Source organism: Taudactylus pleione, unplaced genomic scaffold (genome assembly GCF_031769625.1).
Source record: "Taudactylus pleione unplaced genomic scaffold, aTauple2 ptg000173l, whole genome shotgun sequence".
Lineage (NCBI taxonomy): Eukaryota > Metazoa > Chordata > Amphibia > Anura > Myobatrachidae > Taudactylus > Taudactylus pleione.
This window is the reverse complement of record NW_028284575.1, coordinates 3357168-3372714: the sequence shown is the minus strand read 5'-3', so window position 1 is coordinate 3372714 and position 15547 is coordinate 3357168.

Sequence of the window (15547 nt, the reverse complement as noted above, 5' to 3'; positions counted from 1 at the left end):
ATTGCTCCGGGGTTGGGACAGCAGGTTCTCACCCTGTCCTCATCCAAACAGCAGCATCCATCAAAAGCAAAACCATATCTCTTCATGGAATCCTGTCCTCAAATATAACCCCATCACTGTCAGGTCTACCGAGGAATATCTCCTCTATGTGCCGCCGGAAAGCACATTAGGGGCCTGATTCATCGGCGGACACAGGGTCGGCTGCGTTTTTTTGCCACAGTCGTGTCTGCGCTTTATGTTAATGCTGCTACAAACGCACTTTCCCTTGCGTAAAAGCTTGCGTCCTAATGTGCAAGGACTGAGACGCACACTTGCAGCGTATAAAGGCGCTACATGTCTGTATGGTGAGCCTTTAAATGCACCATAGGCGCACAATTGGTCGCACCATTGAAACTTGTACTAGCCCTATGGAAGGTGTAGTATACAGTATATGTCTGATTATGGCCTCCTATGCGAGGGCCTGTGTGTTTCTGTACGCACTCTCGGCGACATGCCTGTGACACTTCCGTAATATGCAACATGTGTCAGTTTTGCAAACCCCCCTGTTACAGTACCTACCAGGAACACCCACTAAAATTCTCTGACCCCGTGTCCAAATCTGTACCGTGTCTCCGTGTGCGGAGGATCGCGGCGCATGTGTTGTGTGACAAAGGCGCAGTAGGAAAAACATTAGCCGTTGCGGGCATATCGGTAGCCCTAAGTTCTGAGGCCCAAATAACGATATTTTATCTGACAGTCAGTCCCTGATGCATATACTTTAATGGGACTCTGGAATAACTGGAACTTGAGGGTATATTATTTACTAAACATCGATTTTTCAAAGGCGCCAATTCTCAGCGGCTTTGAGGGCTGGATTTAAAAAGGCAACGGTAATACATGCAAATCAAGCCTTAATACTATCGCCCTTTTAAATCCAGCCCTATAAAGTTGATGAGGATCAACAGCCTTGAAAAACGTTTCTTTAGTAAATACACCCCTTGGGCATTACAGTGTTGAGATGAAGATCACTAGTTGATGGCTCTCTTAATGGTCCCATACATTAGGCGGCCGTGTCACAGATTTCCCGGTGCGACCGGAACCGCCGATCTGCTGGTCGGAAATGCCAATCAGAGGCCATCGATAATCCCCAATCCATTGGGCATCAGTGAAATTCTTTATGTTAAAAATCCCCATTTTGCTGATCATGATCATAATTTGGTTGTGATAGGCAAATCAATGAAATCCAATATGTTGGATTTCACTAATGCCCCGACCCCGGCATCTGGGGGATCGGGGAAGACCAATACATCTCAGATGTATGGAGGCCTTTTAGTTAAGTTTCTGTTTACTAAAATCAACACAGAAGCACATGAGTGTAAATCAAAGACAGAACATCAGCTAATTAGCGGAGGAAGAGCAAGAGAATTAGATCTATATAAGAAGTATAAAGGAAAAGTGAGAACAAAGGTAATAAGTGTATAGCTGACAAACATAGAAAAAACCCCCAGGCAGATGTTTGGTCTTAGATGAAAGACCAAGAGGCAACACAGGATGAAGATGACACCAGATCCACCTGGCCACAAAGAGGCCGCTGGAGAGGGGACTTCTAAAGCAAGTGATCTGAAGGAAATGATGAGATATTGATGACGGAAATTCCCGAGAGCAGGGAAGGGTCCCGAGGCATGAATGTCAGAAACATCTCTGGGCTGGAACCTCCACCTGTAAGTTCATCAAACCGAGCCGTCTCCCAGTAGGGCTTCTGTTTCTACAGAAACCAATGTCCTATTGGAAAAATTATCTCGTCATCAAAACAAACTTCATTTCAGGACAATGTAGCATACTGATAAAATCGATATCACAAGTCAAATGTCTGGGCACAATGATGAACTGCAGCTTACTGCATTAAGCATCTTTTCTAAACGCTTACACTTAATGTATATGATACACAATACAAACTCTGTATTTGCTGATGTGGCATTTGTGTGACTTAACGGAGAAGCAGGATTAAATGACTAAATACTGTTATATAGAGTTGACAACTTAAGAAACTAAGGTAAGAAGGTGTCTAGACGGAAAAGAGCTGAGCACGGCAGCGGAAGCCCGACATCCCGATCGTCCCTAAGGTGAGTATAAACTAACCTACCCTAACCCCCTAACCCTCCTTAGGGGTGCCTAACCCTAACCTCCCCCCCAAGTCCCTAACCCTAATCCCCCCTCTAAGTGCCTAACCCTAACCCCCCCCTTTCCTGCTGCCTAAACCTAAGTCCCCCGGGGGGTGCCTAACCCTAACCTCTCCCCGGGGGTGCCTAACCCTAACCCCCCTTCCCCTAGCCTGTCCCTAACCCTCCCAGGGGGGTGCCTAACCCTAAGTCCCCCCAGGGTGCCCTAAACCTAACCATCCCCCCCGGCGGCTGTCCGCTCGCGGCGCCCGGAGTCGGGTAAATGACCGGCGTCTAGATATAGACGCCGGTCATTTATCCCACGCCGGGATAAAGCAGCCGGGAAGCCAGCTCTTGGTATTATGGTAGCCGGTTTCCCGACTGCATACCGTCTGGACAACGCCCTGATCCACTGACAGCTACTAGCCTATCATTCTGGGTGCGTTACAAGGCTTGTTGCTCACAATGATCAATTAAGTGAGCTGGGATAATAATATCTGACCTCATCCAATATATATATATAAACTTAAAAAAAGAAAGCATAAAAGGAAGACTGGACCCTGAAGTACACCTGCAGCCTTTATTTGTTTAAATTGTCCTCACCTATAACCTCATCCCATTAATCCTGAAAAGGATCCCACTGTTTGCTAACATGCATGCAAAGTAAACAGTGGCATAACTGCCGTGGGTGTACGGGGGGCGGCTGCTATAGTGCCCGAGCTGCCTCTGTGGCCCGCCGCACCCAGTCATACACACAAGGAGGGCCACTACAGTCAAGGGGGACCCTAGTGTCCGTGATGTTGATTTAGGGCTGGCCCGCCAGCTGATTACAGCTGGGGCACTGACATACAGTCATGGAGAGACAGTGCCGCAGTTCGCGTGGCAATCGTAGCTTGCGGACCGGCACCAGTTTCAAATTGCGCTGGAACTGTCTGTCCATGTCTCCCGCTGCCTGCCAGTTCGCCAGCTGTAATTAGCTGGTGGCCCAGCCCCAAATCCACACCTTCTGGCTGCTGATGGCACACAGGGGGAGGAGAGAGGCTGCTGGAGGGACACGGGGAGGTTGCTGGTGAGCATAATGTGTAAGGGGCACTATTATTGTGTGGAATAATGTGTTGTAATCTGTAAAGGGCATTAATGTGTGGTGTAATGTATAAGGGGCAATACTATGTAGTATAAAGGGCATTACTGTATGGCATAATGTATAAGGGGCACTACTACTGCATGGCTGAATGGGCTCTGTGTGGCATAACCTGAATGGGGTCTGTGTGGGGGAATATGTATGTGCTTTTTTTACCTCTTGGGGTGGCCCTTTTAAGACCATGCTACATGCTTTATGTGGCCCATAAAGTTCTAATTACGTCCTTGCATGCAAACACAGAAGATTTAATATGAACTTGCATGAGTCATCAAGTTTGCTCAGGCTGAAGTTAAAATTATACTTTTGTGGAGTAATATATACTTGCCGACTTACTGGCTGCCCCCTCCAGGTCAACTCAGTGGGGGGGAGAGTGTCACAACAAAGTGGGCAGGTGGGTCTGTGTGATGAGGTCATTGCATCATCGTAATTCTGCCCCGCTACATAATGTCACGATTCAGCACCAATCGCGTCATCGGCCGCCCAGAGCGCCCACATTTCTCTGTAAATTTGTGGCTGCTGGTGGCTGGTGGTTGGCTCCAGGAGACCACCCAGTCTTCCAGGCAACCTGGTGTGCCACATGATTTTTGGGAGCCTCCCGACTGGTCTGGTAGAGTAGAAAAGACTTGCTGCTGACATTGGACTGAGGTTGTGCCATGATTAAGATCCAAGAAGGACCGAAACGTCGGCTGAAGATTGCTGCACTATGACATTTTCTATTTGAATGAAAACTGCATCTTTACATTATTATAAGACGGGTAAGTGCCCTGCCCTGTTGCAGTTGCGCACTCCTCTTTCAACACCCCCTCTCGATACAAGCATCTCCATGTTACACAAACATTTCATTTCAGCTTTTCTGTAGTGACCTGTAAAATAGATTGAGTTAAAAACATGAAAAGGCATCAACACTAGGGGTTGGGTATGGGATGTGAGCGCTCGGGATCCCGGTGGACAGAATCCCGACACCGGCACGTCGACAGGGTTAGGATACCGACACCTGTTGGTAAGTATCCTAAACCTTCCCATAAACCTAACTCTCCATCCCAGCAGCCTAAACCTAACCATCCCCTCTCACAGCCAACCTCTAAACTCCCCTGCAACCTAACCCTACCCCTAGTGCCTAACCCTAACCCCTAACTCTCACCCTAACCCCAATATTTACCGTCAGGATGCTGGCGGTTGGGATACTGACTGGTGTCGGTATTCCGGTGCCGGCATTGTGAGCGCCAGCATCCTGACAACTGGGATATAAACTACATCCCTCAACTAGGCCTACTCACAAGATACATTAGCAAAAGTTCTTTTACTGATAGCATGGGCCTTAGCACCAGTCTCTCGCCTTATGAACTTGAGGCTGCTGCAATATCTGTGTGCTGCTCTGGGCGTCTCTAATTGCTTTTATGTCTGGGTATCTGGATGTGTGAGTGCCTGGGTTCATTACACCTGTAAGCCTGGGTTGAAAACAGGGGCTGGCTGGCAACTTTTAGCCTGGGGGGCAAATGCATGCAGGCGGCCCTGGCAGAGGAGTAGCGTGTAGCCAGGGTGCCCGATAGAACGTGTGTGTTACGGCGCCCCCCCCCCCTCAGGAGAGGACACCCTTATGCAGGCCTCGAGTAGTGCCCCCAGTAGTGATCCCCCCTATGCAGTGCCCCTTGTGCCCCCAGTAGTAAGCCCCTTATATAGTTCCCCCAGTAGTGGTAACCCTTATGCAGTGTCCCTTAAATAGTGGCCCCAGTTGTAGTCTTCCCCCTATGCAGTACCCCCACTATTGCCCTTTATATAGAGCCCCCAGCAGTGGTCCCTCGATGCAGTGCCCCCAGTGGTAGTCCCCTCCCCCCTATGTAGTGCCCCTAGTAGTAGTCCCCTCCCCCTATGCAATGCCCCTAGTAGTAGTCCCCTTGTAGTGCCCTTAGTAGTAGTCCCCCCCAGTAGTAGTACCCCCCTTGTAGTGCCCCCAGTAGTAGTCCCCCCTTGTAGTACCCCCAGTAGTAGTAGTCCCCCCCTTGTAGTGCCCCCAGTAGTAGTCCCCCCCTTGTAGTGACCCCAGTAGTAGTAGTCCCCCCCTTGTAGTGCCCCCAGTAGTAGTATTACCCCCCCTTGTAGCGCCCCCAGTAGAAGTAGTCCCCCCAGTAGTGGTCTCCTCCTTATAGTGCCAGACCCCCCGCAGTAGACACACGTAATTTAAAAAAAAAAAACACTTACCTGACACCCGCTCCTGCTCCTGGTCCCGCCGCTGAGATCAGCTCCTCCGTCCGCCGCTTTGCATTATGGGAGTGACGCGTCATGGGAGTGATGCATCACTCCCATTACCCACTGCGGGAGCCGGAAGATGTCCAGCTCTGGCAGTGGGAGCAGCAGCCGATGAGAGTCTGTCTGACTCTCATCAGCTGCTAAAGCAAACACACAGCTGCCGGCTCCGGCGGCTGTGTGTTTGTGCTGTGTAGCGCTGACCGAACTCCGTCTGGTCAGCGCTACACACGCGGTGCAGTCTGTGTCACAGTGACACAGACTGCCCGCGGCCCACGGCCTGCATGACGCTGCGGCCCGGGGGGCACATGGCACCCTGCCCCTCGGCACAGCCCGCCACTGGTTGAAAACCTGTTGGAAATTATATGTGTGCCCCCAGTAGTGGTCTCCCATAATACGGCGTCATTCCCATAATGCAAAGCGGCGGACGGAGGAGCTGATCTCGGTGGCGGGCCCAGGAGCAGGAGCGGGTGTCAGGTAAGTGTTTTTTTTTTTTTTATATTATGTGTGTCTACTGCGGGGGGTCTGGCACTATAAGGAGGATTTTGCAGAGTTATATAGGCCATACTTTCCTACTCTCCTGGAACCTGCGGGAAGCTCCAGATTTTCCAGGTAAGCCCCCTCACCGCTGGAAGAGTATACACTCACCCCTCATCCCGCCCATTTCCTAGTGAAGTGGGCAGAATGGGGAGAATTTTTCCCAGGGATTGGCAATCTGCGAGTAGGGGGCGGGGCATAATGACGCTATTCTATGAGTATAGCATCATTTGGCCCCTCCTCCCATTTTTAAATATGCAGAATTCACAACATTTCACCGCAAGGGGTGGGGCTAAATGACGCCTATATTCTGGCCCCGCCTCCATCACTGCCCACCTGCATCTCCTCTCCGAACTTCTCTTGGAGAGAAAAATCTGAAAGTAGGTATGATGTAGGCACACACCAGTGAACGACTGAAACTATGAACAGCCCAGTTACTTAACCAGTGGTGTTGGTTTATTTAGAGATAGCAGGTACAGCCGTACTCACTGTTAAGAGCATGTTGGTAATGGAACGGAGCTTGAGTAGAACAGGGTTCTATACAGCTCTCCAACTGATGAGTGTATGCTACACATGAGTAGCGGTGTAGGGATCTGGAACAGTATAATATGCAGTTATTAACCGGGTCTCTTATTGGAGCTAATTAGGAGACTTCTGTCACCCACCATATCACTCTCAAACAGTACAATCAAGATGGCCCCTGCACATGCTCACTAGTGAGCTTGGCGGACATCTTGGGACAGGGCATGAAGCCTCCCTGGTGATCTGGGGACTACACAACTACACCAAGAGGACAATTAGACTGCATACTCTGGAAACTACACAACTACAACCAGAGGACAATTAGACTGCATGCTCTGGAAACTACACAACTACACCAAGAGGACAATTAGACTGCATGCTCTGGAAACTACACAACTACAACCAGAGGACAATTAGACTGCATACTCTGGAGACTACACAATAAAACCAGAGGACAAATAGACTACATACTCCGGACACTACACAACTACAACCAGAGGACAATTAGACTGCAGACTCCAGAGACTACACAACTATGCCCAGACGGCAACTAAACTGCACGCTCTGTAGACTACACAACTACACCCGAAAGGCAACTAAACTGCACGCTCTGGAGACTACTTAACTACAGAGAAAGGACAATTATACTACATTATAAGGAGACTACACAACTACAGCCAGAGGGCAATTAGACTGCATACTCCAGAGACTAGACAACCAGAGGGCAATTAGATTTGCATACTCCAGAGACTACACAATACAACCAAAGGACAATTAGACTGCATACTCCAGAGACTACACAACCAGAGGGCAATTAGATTTGCCTACTCCAGAGACTACACAACCAGAGGACAATTAGATCCAAACTCCAGAGACTACACAACTACAGCCAGAGGGCAATTACACTGCCCATTCCGGAGACTATCTTTTAATAATAATAACGTGTTTGTAATATATTGTTTTCTGCCTACTGAATGTCTCGTGTCTCTTCATCTGCTGAATCAAAACCAGTGCCTCCAGGATGTAACAACAGCCCACAGCAATGACTGCAAATCACAATTTATTTGTGGTGCGTTTGAAATTAAGTCTCATTTGGATTCAAATGCATCAGTGGCAGTCAAAGCATGTAAAATAAATGTATACGAGGGAAGAGTCTGCACAAGAAAAAAAACAGAGCAATATTTTTATCAACAAACTTAATGGGGATTACAGGAACGAGCTTTGCATCCAGGTCACATGGCTCGATTGCTCGTGGCTGATTCACAAATTTTCATCTATAGAATAAACTTAGATTTTCATGAATACACTAAATGAGCCCTGAGGAGATGGGCCACCTGCTGGCGAGCAGGGGGAAGTAGCAATCCTGAGAAGGCCTCATTCTTCTCTCACTTCACAGGAATCTTTCTGAAGAGGAAAATTGCAGTAGTTACAGTATTCTCCTCTGTCTGATTAGCAGTGGGGGAGACCGGCAGAACAGTGAATGAATGTAACCAAGCACGGGGCTTAATATATTACTTTGACCATTCTCTCGCTTTTTATTACCACAATGACACCATAGGGTTTATTCTGAATAGCACACTACTGTGACTGCTTTAGTATCTTTTGCCGTCTGTGACTTTATCTAGTATCAGCCCTTCCTCTGGCGTAGTGTGCGTCTGAAAGCGATAGGACTGCGCCACTTAGCGAGCACATTGTGCAACTTTTTAGATACTTTGATGCATCCGCAGTTGAAAAACATCGAGCCATTTGTGCAAATATCGTCATTGGGTACAACTCACAATCGGGCTCTACGTGGCCAATCCGATTAAGTGTAATTAGTGAACCATTTAATTCCCAAAGTTCCACTTATCGCTTGAAAAAGAAAGGTTTGGTGATGGAGGAGAAAATATAACTCAAATTGTGCAATACCACATCGGCGGACATCACGAGATCTTCTATATTTGCCAGTTTGTTATCAGATACTGAGGAGAGATATGCCTGAACCAGAGCAGCCCTGTAACATAGATTCGCATCATATACTGTAGGTCCCACCCCCTCCCCACAGAGCCTTGAATCATGGCATTATGCTGTGAGTGGAGGGGGGCGATTAGGATAAAGAAGAAAAATCGGACTGTCAGGGGTGTTATGGGCATTCAGAAACACCCCCTGTGTGCGCCTGTGCAGAAGAGTATAAAAAAAAAAAGTGTAAAGTGGGGAGAAGTGGAGAATGTGTTATGCAAGTGGGCCGTGGGTTTTGGAAGCAGCTGGAGAAAAGGGAGAGGAAACAGATAGATTGGGGCAATAATGGGAGGCATTTGGGTAGACAGAGAGGCAAACGTGGGGAGACAGAGTGAAAGGTACACATACAGGGTTCGAGAGACTAATACAAAGATGGGGACAGACATACAGAGGGTGACCAGAGACACAGACAGGGTATGGGACAAGTATGGGTTGGGGGATGTGTGGGCAGAGAAGGAGACCTGACCCTACTGATATTATGGTTTGCTGGGGCTGTCTGTAGTAAGCTGCACATATGAGGAATAGAATAGAGGGGGAAGTGCAGGAGGGGGCAGGGATTGCAGAGATACACTAAGCAGCGGAGCCTGTTAGCATGGGGGGTCATTCAGACCCACTCACAAGCGGCAGTACGCTCGCAAGTGGGTCGATGGTCCCCACTGCGCATGCGCACGACAGAGGGAGCTCCGTCGTGCGCATGCGCGAGACCCGGCGAGCGAAGGACTTTCCATCGCTCCGGGTCTCGCACCAAAGGGGGCGTGCTGTCGATGTTGATTGACAGCACGCCCCCTTTGGTGGGCGTGCCTGCCAGACGGAGGCGTTCCCATGGGAATGCCTACCGTCTGAAGCCGGCCCCACTGACATCACTAGTGATGTCAGTGGGAGTGATTTTGGCTCTGATAGAGCCAAAATCACTCCAGGGCTTGTGGTTGAGAAACCCGACCACAGGGTTTCACTCGCAAGTCCGATGGTCGCGATGGTCAAGACCATCGCGACCATCTTGTTGCACGCTCGTATATGCTGTGGGTAGTGACCCACAGCTATATGAGCGTCCAGGAGGACGCTCCATATTAATGGAGTAGGGCCCTGATTCAGACCGGACGCTCTGGTCAGAGCGTCCGGCTCTGAATCAGGGCCATGGTCACCAACTTTCTCTCTAAGTCAGCAGGCAGAGCAAAGCCCAGACTGCAAAGATGCCAGTCAAAATCTTTTCATTTGGACCGGACCATCTTCCCATCCCATGGCACCTCTGCAAATGCCCTGCAACACCCCAGGATGCCGTGGCACCCAGTTTGGGAACCACTGGCTTAGTAAGCTTAAAATGACCTTTATCAAACACAGTGGTTTTGACATTAATACCTGTATGCTTCACACAGATATTTACTTTGTTTAGTTTTATATTTTATCTATATTTAGGTTAGAGGAATCGGTATGATTTACCGCCGGACCTAAGGTAAGTATTCACTAACCTAACCTCCCTCCATAACCCTAACCCTCCTTAGGGGTGACTAACCCTAACCTCCCTCCAGTGCCTAACTCTAATCCCCCCTCTAAGTGCATAAACCTAACCCCCCTTCCCCACCGCCTAAACCTAAGTCCCCCGGGGGGATGCCTAACCCTAACCTCCCCCCAGGGGTGCTTAACCCTCCCTTCCTCTAGCCTAACCCTAACCTCCCGAGGGGGTGCCTAACCCTAAGTCCCCCTCGTAAGCCCTAAACCTAACCCTCTCCCCCCCCAGCGGCTGTCCACGCTCTGCGCCCGGCATCACTTCGATCGAGATGCCGGGCGCCGGTCTCCTGGCGTCGGTAAAATGACATGCGTCTAGATTTAGACGCCTGTCATTTAACCCTTGCCGGGATAAAGCAGTCGGGAAGCCAGCTGTCGAATTTAAGTCCGCTGACTTCCCGACCACATACCAGGTTATACCATCCTTTATTGTAGAACAGTTGAGGGGGGGAGGGGGGGTATTTGTCCATTCTGCACATTATTAACTCTTTTTCAAGTCTGTTGCTATTTTGTACAATGCTCCAGATAATTACAATAGGACTTCATTTTAATGTCTCTTTATTGCTGCTGTGAATCCCAATATTTTATCATTAGTCGATTGCTTCTACCGGGAGGTACAGATGTTAATAGCAAAACCACCAAGCATATGACTTCTGAGATCTGTTTCAAGTTTTAGCTTTAGTTATGTTGGCAAATAAACAAGATGGCCCGTGTCTCCCACTCCCCACTATGGCTGGGACTAGTCACAGTCTGTGCAGCTCAATCATTATCACATTTCATTTTACTCAGATGGGACAACATGAAGTGATCTGTGGGCTCTTCAGACGGCAGAAATGACTGATCCACTCTCCGGCAGGACATGAAATGCAGGATAAGTGCGCAGCGAGCTCTGTCACGTCAGTACAAATGAAGATGGAAGGAAGATTTGGGATGATGGGTTATTTCAGTAAAATACAATGTAAAAAAAAAATATCTTTGTTTCCTGCCAGCAGAGGAATGGTCGAGAAGACTCTGATGGCTTCACACTGGGTTAGTTTAGATATAAAGTGAACTCACAAGGAAAAGCCACGGGGATCGCTCTGTAATAAATTGGCAAGTTAAAATGAAGTGAGATAGATGTGTGTGAATGAGGGCGGGGAAGGCTGCTGATTCCCCACTACATCAATGCAGAAAGTTTAGTCGGTTAAGGATTGTAGATGTGAGAAATCTAAATTTCAACTTCTATCATTTCATCTGTAGATAGATAGATAGATAGATAGATAGATAGATAGATAGATAGATTCTATCTATCTATCAGTCCCCCAATACTCTGATTTTGCCCCATTGCTTCTCGCTTTGCAAATCCTCCATTGCTCACCTCATCCATTCCCTCAACCTCCAATATCACCTCTATGTTGACAATGCTCTAATTTACTTTTCCACCCCAAGCTCTCTCCTTATCTCCCCTCCCCTGTGGCCAACTGCCTCTTTGCCATCTCCACATGGATGGCTGAATGCTACTTGAATCTCAACAAATCCAAAGGTCTTCTACTCTGTGGTCATCTCCCGTCATGAAATTTCAATGTACCCCTCTCTGGGATGTCTGTCAAACATCTATCCTATCTCTGCAATCTGTCATGCCATAGCTACACAAATTTTCATTCTCTCCCGCTGTCTCTCTTCTATATGCCATGCTGAAAAGCTCTCCATTGGCTCCCATTCTCTATAGAATACAATTAAGATGCTTAACCTCTACTTTAAAGCCCTCTTTATAATTTGCTCTTCCTATACTTCTAATCTTGTCAAGAAATACCTCTTTTCTTGCCCAACTTCATTCTTTCAGTGATCTTTGCCTCTCCTCCTCCTCTATCAGAACCCCAGAGCCCAGCTTCAGGACTTTTACCATGTTGTTCCACACCTTTATAACTTGCCTACTCAATCCCAACCTTCAACCTTTCTTGGGTTCCCACATATCTCACCTTTTCAATATTTCCTACCTGTCCCATCCTAGAGAGCTCCTTCCTCATGTTTCACTCATCCTTTCCACTCATTTCAATCCACCGCTACCATATCAATTTCCTTCCCTTCACCACCGTAAGCTACTCCCTCCTCTAAAACCACCTACCCTTTCATTCATCCCTTTACCTCTTTAGTCTCCACTTCCTTAACTGTCCTGTTCTAAGCTACTCCCTCCTCCAACACCACCTGACCCTTCCACTCATTCCCATCCATCCCTATAGTCTCTGCTTTCTTAACTGGCCTTTTCTAAGCTACTCCCTCCTCTAACACCACCTATCCCTTCCACTCATTTCCTTCTACCCCTATAATTCCCATTTCCTTTCCAGCCTCACTCTAAGCTACTCCCTCCTCTAAAACCACCTCACCCTTCCACTCATTTTCTTCCATCCCTATAGTCTCCGCTTCCTTCCCAGACCCAACCTAAGCTACACCCGTCTCTCACACTACCTGTCCCTTCCACTCATTGGAAATTCATTCCATCCCTTTAGTCTCTGCTTCATTCCCTGACCCACTCTAAGCTACTCCCTCCTCTAACACCACCTATCCCTTCCATTCATTTACTTCTACCCCTATAATTCCCATTTCCTTTCCTGCCCCACTCTAAGCTACTCCCTCCTCTAACACCACCTAACCCTTCCACTAACTTCCTTCCATCCCTATAGTCTCCGCTTCATTCACCCGACCCAACCTAAGTTACATCTGTCTGTTACACTACCTGTCCCTTCCACTCATTTCCTTCCATTCCTTTAGTCTCCGCTTCCTTTCCACGACCAATTCTAACCTACTCCCTTCTCAAACACTACCTACTCCTTCCACTAATTTAATTCCATCCCTTTAGTCTCTGCTACCTTCCCCCATCCCAACCTAATCTACACCTGTCTCTCACACTACTTGTTCCTTCCACTAATTTCCTTCCATCCCTTTAGTCTCCGCTACCTTCCCCCAACCCAACCTAAGCTACTCCCTCCTCTAACACCACCTACTCCTTCCACTAATTTCCCTCCACCCCTTTAGTCTCCACTACCTTCCCCCATCCAAACCTAAGTTACATCTGTCTGTCACACTACCTGTCCCTTCCACTCATTTCCCCTACCCCTACTATATCTATTTCCTTTTCTGCCCCACTCTAAGCTACTCCCTCCTCTAACACCACATAACCCTTCCACTCATTTCCCTCCACACATACCATATCCATCCCTGCCCCACTCTAAGCTTTTCCCTCCTCTAACACCACCTACTCCATCCATTAATTTCCCTCTACCCCTTTAGTTTCCGCTTCCTTCCCCTGACCCAACCTAAGCTACACCCATCTCTCACACCACCTGTCCCTTCCACTCATTTCCCTCTACCCCTACCATATTAATTTCCTTTCTTGCCCCACTCTAAGGCACTCCCTCACTTAACACCACCTAACCCTTCTATTCAAATCCCTCCACCCCTTTAGTTTCAGCTTCCTTCCCTGCCCCATCCTAAGCTACATCCTCCTCTCACACCACCTACCCCCTTCCACTCATTTCCCTCCAACCGTAATGTCTCCACTTCCTACCCCGACTCAACCTAAATGACTCCCTCCCCTCACTCCACCCACTCCTTTCATGTTCATAACCCTCGCTGCCACCTGTCCACTTAGAATTTTTTTTTTTTCATTCTAATTTAGTTTTCTTACGTAGTTGTCTCTTCTATTATCTCATGTATTTACTTTTATTAATGCTATAGTTTCTCTTGCCCTTTGCTTATTTATATTATATATATATATATATATATATAGTTGATTGTACATTGTACATACAGAGAAATCTGCTGCAATCCCTCCTTCGTAATTTAGGAGGAGTATCAGTATTTGTGGGTACCCCCCAAAAAAACGTGTGTTGATATCCCGCAGATATTATTTGATAAATATGCCCTATAATAGCTGTGTAAGCCCCAAGCCATTGACCAATAAAATGACTACTCAGTACCAGCAATATTAATTTTGGCGCGCCAATCCAACGTCAGCTCAAATGTATGAATTTCAGCTGCTGGATTTATTACTGTTGCAATGCCTACCCCAGCGATAGCCATAGCCCTAACCCGAGTCATACCCTAATAACGCCCCTGAGAAGGAAGGAAGTATGAATTTGTGCAATAACTCTTTCACAGATGGATCACAGCCAGATAAGATGTGGTAGAACGAGGACAATTACAATGAAAACAGATTAAAGGAAGCCATCAATATTACACCCTGTTGTATTGTTAATATAAAGAGGAGACTGTGACCGTCAGAGCCAGGAGTGTGACCTATATGTACTTAGAGACAATCCTATAAACTGGAGAATGAAATTAGAATGTAAGTGCTCTGTAGGTTGCTGGAAATTGGAGGCAGGGACCTCTACCCAGCAGCCAGGGGCGGCAGTCATTAGGAAATGGAGACACGTTTAGACGCACTCTCGCTAGCAGAATATACAATGTCGCTTACATGAGACTGGGTGACATTGGTCTCTGTACACAAATAATACAATTAACCAGGTGAAATGACATTTCCACGGTTTTGTACAGAAATCCCCCTTACAGGACAAACTTGGCTTCATTAAAGTACGTGAACAAAAATGTATCAGGAAAAGTTTCACTTGGCGCAGGTGGTGGGAGGTGGTTAACGTTTCAGCGTGCACATTGGGTAGACCTTATTGATAGTTTTTTTCAGGCCATTAATGACAACAACACAGTTATAGAGCATACAACAGCCCCCTTCCCAAAACCGGCAACGTTACAGGGGATGACGCGCAGCTGGTAGCTAACTTCATAAATTACCAGACAAAAGCCAAAAAGTGTAGAAAAATTGTGCAAAATTATACATATAAGATGCCTCCGACTTGGCATACAATGTAGTAGTAGGACTCAGTGCTGGCAACGCCCACGAACATGTGATGTCATGGCTGCATACCGAGGGGGCAGGGCCAGCAGCACGTACAGCACTGTCTGGGGTGTCCATTAGGAGTGACCCTGCTGCTGTGTGACCAGTCCTGGCTACTTATACTGATCTCATTTACATATTTCATCTTACCAAAAATGCTTCAGAAATCTGGCTGTATTGAATGTGGTTAGAGGTCTAATTAGCACCAGGGCAGCTAATTACGCTTCTACAGGGAATGGCAGTGAAGGAGTTACATAGCCCTGTCACAGTGATGAACACATATCGCTGAATTCTGTAACCCCTACAGACGGCGCTCTATTACAACGCAGCCAATACGCTTCCACGTGTAAGTGGACACATCCGCGCAAGAATGATGTCACCGAGCAGCTTTTACGCTACAAGCTCTCAGTTGCACTTTATAAACAATCCTTCAGATCTCTGCTTTCTGGTACATTTCCAGCGTAATGCGGAATCCCGGATGCGGAAAGGGAGAGATAAGGCACTGGCCTATACAGTATTTCCCCATATACATAAGATGATATTTTATATAGAACTTAGATTAATGTAAGATTTGTG